We start from the raw sequence: 5790 nt of genomic DNA on the forward strand, positions 1-5790 counted from the left end.
AAGGTGAAATATGGAACTGGAGATAGAGAATTGTATTAGAAATTGACATGTTAATTTGAAAAGTTAATAATACCTCGTCAAAAGCTTCAAAAATGTCAATGCTAGGTTGGTGAATGGTGCAGACAACAGTTCGTCCTGTATCGACTGTGTTTCTTACAGTACGCATAACAATTGCAGCTGCTCTAGCATCAAGCCCTGATGTCGGCTCATCCATAAAGATAATGGAAGGATTAGCAACCAATTCTACAGCAATGGTTAGCCTCTTTCTTTGTTCAGTTGAAAGCCCATCAACTCCAGGAAGTCCAACTAAAGCATTCCTCAAGGGGTGAAGCTCCACCAAGTCCATAACTTCATCAACAAACATCTATAACCAAGAAAATCAGAGTCAACTACATAGCAATATCTACCAAGTCAACTGCTTTCATATTAACGGTTTACTAAATGATATACCTTTCGTTTGCTTTTGTCCACATCCTTAGACAGACGTAGCCAGGCAGAGTATAGCAGAGATTCATAAACAGTAACATATGGTGAATGAATGTCATTCTGTTCACAATAACCGCTAACCCGAGCAAATGTGGTCTGGTTTTTTGGGTATCCAGAGATGCTAATACTACCTTCTATAGACCCACCAGTCTTTCTTCCAGCTAGAACATCCATCAAAGTAGTTTTTCCAGCACCACTAACACCAACTAATGCAGTGAGAATCCCTGGCCTGAATGCACCATTAACATCTCTTAGTAGTTGCAGTCGGTCCTCTTCGACACCTTGGGTCTTCATCTCCTGATAATGAAGCATGATTGTTACTACTAATAGATACAAGCATGTGTATTTTAAGTTGCTGCTATAGTCGATGGATTTTGAACATGCATATATTACACTCAGATTTGAAGCCTATACACTTTCTAATTCTGTTTCTTTACGGATTTCCAGAAAAGCTTTGTGGAGATACAAGAAAATCAGTGTATCTTACCGCAGGCATATCCACATAGTAGTTCACATGGCTGAAAGCGAGCGAAAGGGGCTGGAAGGGCAACACCATTCCTCTATTGGCTTGTCCATTTGAACTTCCTTCGGCATTTCTCACTTGCATATCAATACCTGTAGGAAAATCGCAAGTAGCCACGGTTATATATCTGGGTTAATTCATAATTTATAAATATAAAAAGGAAACTTTCCAGTAAAGGGATTCAAGTTAGCTATACAGAAAATATATAGTATTTCAACCTTCTGTCAATTGTGGCCTCCTCTTGGTTTCAGAGTCATCCTCTCCAATCAAAGTTTTGTTGTCACCAAGAGCTAAAATGAATTGTACAGAAAACAAATAGTCAGCACTTGTATCCCTTGTCATTACAGTAGATATATGATGAATGAAAGTTATTTTACTTACGGTTCAAGTAGGTCAGTGCTGCAATGAACATCAGATTGAAGATAAGAGAAAACCCGAAGAGAGCTGCAACACAGATCCAATACCAAGATTCTGTAGTGTACAGGCCTCTTTGGCTGAGAAGGGCTTTCCCCACAGTGGGCTGAGTGGAGTTGATTGGTGGCTGTTCCAAGGATAAAATAAAATGTTTTGTTAAACTTAAGAGCTTGAGCCTATGATCAAGGGAAATTAAACTTCAAATTGTTATTATTGATGTATAGGAGCAAATCAACAGAGATTTAAGAAAACTTACGCCGCCCCATCTATCATCAAGAAATTCATTAATAGCAATTGCATTCTGTCCGTACATCATAGGTGAGACATAGTAGCCCCATATCATCCACGACTGGATGTCATCTGCACATCAAGATGACAATCGTTTAAACATTTTGAAAAATTATAACAGCCTAATTGATACAAGCATTGACTAGATAAAGGAGGCTGACCTTTAGCAACAACATAACCTCCAAGGACAAATACCAATAGCAGTGTAAATGAACCGATTGTGTTAGCAACCACAGGTGATCTTCCAAGAGCTGCAATGAAACGGAAGAGGGAGAGTGCCATCTGACTTATACCAATGAAAGCCAATAACTGTTTGAAGAACCTGCACATATTAAACACTCAGACAAGAAAAAAAAAATGCTAGATTATTATTTTTAACAACACATCTAGCCATGATTAAAACATCTGCAAATGATAGCAGTAATAGAGTATCACTTACCTACTAGGATCAGGTGCAAATCCTATGGTGTAATAGGTAAAGATGATCCATATTGCAGATTCCAGCACTGAAACAGGAATTCGGGTCACCCAAATGGGCAATGCAAAAGCCCACGCTGGATAGAACAAGGCATCCCTTTGTTTAAAGAACACAGGAAGCCGGAAAACTGTCATTGCAAGCTCTGCCATTCCATTAAACATGACGTTAATGAGACTGAAAAACAGTGCCCCCCAATATTTTGCTGAATCAGCTTCTGTCCCAGATTTCATTTCTGTTCTTAAGAACACAGTCAAAGCAATTGTAGCCATGATGGCAATCTGTGTAGTTTTGAAGATGTACACAAAAGAGTTCCGCTTCATTAAGAGCCATTCCCTTGCAAAGCATGCCTTGAAGAGCTCCATATTGGAAATTCCATACTTTTCCTTAACCAAAGCAGCAGGATGGGCATGTCTCTTGTCATAAGGAACTCTTAGTTCTTCCCCAAGCCGTTGGCCAACATGGAAGGAGCTGAACGCCTGAACAAAATCATCTACTGTGACTAACCTGTAAGGTTGGTTCTTCTTAAACCAGTATTGTTCTTGGTCCTTTTTTGAGGTCACTTCTTGCAAGAAGTCTGCAACACCTTTTCTGTCCGGGCATTTGAATCCCATATATTCGAAAAACTCGAGGACATTCTCTCGTGGGCCTTGATAAACAATCCGACCCTCCGAGAGAAGGATAACATCATCAAAAAGATCGTACGTCTCAGGTGCAGGTTGCAAGAGAGAGATGACCATTGACACATCCATAATGTGAACCATTTGTCTCATGTATTTGACAATCTGAAAGGTTGTGGAACTGTCCAGCCCTGTTGATATTTCATCCATGAAAAATGCTTTTGCTGGTCCAACCAACATTTCTCCTGCATTCAGGGAAACCAAGTCAAGTTATTATTGGGAATGGGTTTGATTATTAGTTATCATTCAACAATTTCCAAGCAAGTAAAAAGTTGTTAATATATACATTTGCTCACAAATTCAACAAAAGAGAAGAAAGCATAATCGTTATGGAACAACAGTCACATACCAGTAGTGACACGCTTCTTTTGTCCACCAGATATTCCCCTTCTCATGTCATCACCCACCATAATATCAGCACAGATATCTAATCCAAGTATCTGTTCAAAGAATCAGAAATAGTCAGCTAGCTTGTACAATATACATTAGAAAATAAATGATAAAATTGAATCAACAGACCTTGAGAACATAATCTGTGATCAAACTTGTTTCCTGGCCAGCCACAGATGTGGCTTTCATGTATGCATCAATGGCAGGATCTGGTTTGATACCTGCATCTTTCTCCCGTCTAGACAACTCTGCTAGTATATCGTACCTTGTTCCAACTCCTAAGCAACGTCCAGAGAAATCAAATGTTTCACGAACTGTCATCTCACCATAATGAAGATCATGCTGGCTAATATAAGCAGAGGTTCTCTGAGGCACAAATTCATTAAATTCATGGCCGCAGTAAGTGACCTTCCCATCAACCTGTTTAGAAGCACAAGTTATTAATACAGATTCAGAACCAGACATGTAGGCACATAAAATACAGTTCACATAAGTTTTACACAGAAAGTAACAAATTACCTTAAGATCCCTATCTAGTTTGCCAGAAAGTGCTTTTAGCAATGTTGTTTTTCCTGATCCTGGAGGACCAAGGAGAAGTGTCATCCTGAAAACAAACAAAACAACAAGTTCATGGATGGAGCGCAATAACTAAACCACGTAGAATCAAACTCCATTTCAAGGATATGTTAACAAACTAGCTCTAGAACTTCAGTACTGATTATTCGAGATATTTTTCAAGAACTAATATGTAAAGTTTATTCATATAACAGTACAAATGCAGCCAAGAGATTATTGAAATCTGCCAAACTCATATGCATACCTTGCTGGTTTGACAATACCACTAACATCTTGTAGAATCTTAACAATTCTCTTCTTCGATGGTGAAAGTCCAACGAGTCCCAGTATTCCCTAAGCACATAAACAGTAATTTAGATATCTATAGATTCCCAGTTGGCACAAGATAAAGAGATAAGCTTCACCAAACTGGTAAATGTCTTTGCAATACCTCTACTGCGTTCAAGGTGGAATTCCACAGAGTCGGAAGTGCTCTGGTGCCTACAAACGCATCTCCCTCTATTGCTAAATTCTGGAATCTAACCTCAACTTTAGGTACATCAATACCAACCCTGTTCCCCAAATCATACAGCAAAGTTTAAGCAACATATAAATCACAATTTAGCTAGCAATAAAGCCAAGCAACATACATCTCTGAAAAACAGACAGATTCAAAATTCAATTACCTGTCATTTCTGGCTTTGAGCTTCTTCAAGAACTTCTCATTGTCCTCCTCAATAACCTTGAGTATGCTCTCCATCAACTGCTTCTTATCAGAATCCCCAAGATTGGCAACATCAACTTCCTCAGCAACAACCCTTCCATTGCTCATAACATTCCTCAACATCCCTTTCCTCAACCTATCATAAGTCGGCAACCGCTCTATGGCAGCCCACTTGAGCTCCTCCTCCTCATCCAGCGTGTCCTGCCGCCCGCTCCGCTGGAACACGTCCGGCGCGTTCCACATTTCCCGGACACTCGTCGACCGCCAGCTCCCCCGGCTGCTCGACTGCCTCATTAAGTCTTCTCCGGCCAATGCCGCCGCCATCTTTTAATAACTCGAAAACCGATCAGTTCACTTGCTTTCTCCAAATTTCACAAAACGGGTTGTTAACTACAACCAAAATCTTTGGCACCCAGTAGTCGCCGGAACTTGAACAAAGAATAAACCACGTACTAAAGAATCAATCTTTTGTCTTCCCAAATATGACTTCTTTACACTGAAAAAATATGGTATTCTTCACACCAAAGAAGAAAAAATGGGAGAGATATTTTGGAACGTTGAGTTGGGTAAGATCTTTATATAGACAAAGAATAGCAAGCAGCCATGGAAGACAGGAGGAAGCTCACAGGAGACCGCATATTATATTGACAAAACAACACGTTCTCACTTATCTCTCTTTTTCAATTCACCCAATTCCTTGGTGGGTTGAATCGGAAGCAGATATGAAGTCAGCTGGTCAAAATGGTACTACTTCCAGTTCGTGGCCGGTTGCCTTGAATATGATAACGTGTGGAAAACACAAGACGACGAATCTAATGCTTCTCTTTTAAGGTAAAAAACTGGCTACTTTACAAAAAAAAAAAAAAAAAAAAAGGTAAAAACTTAAAACTGGTTGTGATGTCTACGTTGCGATGTCTACTGTGAACTCAATTGTACGGTATTCTTTTTCTTGTTATTTCGTCATATCGTTAGAAAAATGGAAATGGTGTACAAGAATTGACCGCTGAAAACTGGGGACGTGTGTTGTAAATGCTGACCCAATAAATAATAGATGCTTCTATTGGACCTGTACTGCAATTTCCACGAGGGAGTGGTATTCTAGTTGGTGATGGGTTGTCTGAGTTCTACTTTTTCTTTGTTTATGAGAAAGCTAGCAACAATCATGTAACAAACTATTCTTTTCTTTAACGTTTTTTTGGTTAGAAAACATTGATGGGAATCGTTGGTGGTGCAACGTTTCTTATTCTATATTTTG

General features: G+C 39.4%; 1 pseudogene across 1 annotated transcript in view; it reads right to left on the reverse strand.

Annotated features, from left to right (window-relative positions):
• LOC101312514 overlaps positions 1–5039 on the reverse strand; it is a 56184-nt pseudogene extending 51145 nt beyond the window's left edge. Inside the window, exons 1-14 of the transcript XR_184046.1 lie at positions 4498–5039; positions 4263–4383; positions 4077–4165; positions 3776–3860; positions 3386–3676; positions 3216–3306; positions 2151–3051; positions 1873–2033; positions 1680–1783; positions 1391–1550; positions 1228–1299; positions 974–1101; positions 451–783; positions 74–364 (exon numbers count right to left, since the gene is read on the reverse strand). The product of XR_184046.1 is annotated as a pleiotropic drug resistance protein 2-like (transcript). The remainder of the gene's footprint in view (positions 1–73; positions 365–450; positions 784–973; positions 1102–1227; positions 1300–1390; positions 1551–1679; positions 1784–1872; positions 2034–2150; positions 3052–3215; positions 3307–3385; positions 3677–3775; positions 3861–4076; positions 4166–4262; positions 4384–4497) is intronic.
• Positions 5040–5790: the final 751 nt, after the last annotated feature.

Source organism: Fragaria vesca, linkage group LG2 (genome assembly GCF_000184155.1).
Source record: "Fragaria vesca subsp. vesca linkage group LG2, FraVesHawaii_1.0, whole genome shotgun sequence".
In the NCBI taxonomy this organism is placed as follows: domain Eukaryota; kingdom Viridiplantae; phylum Streptophyta; class Magnoliopsida; order Rosales; family Rosaceae; genus Fragaria; species Fragaria vesca.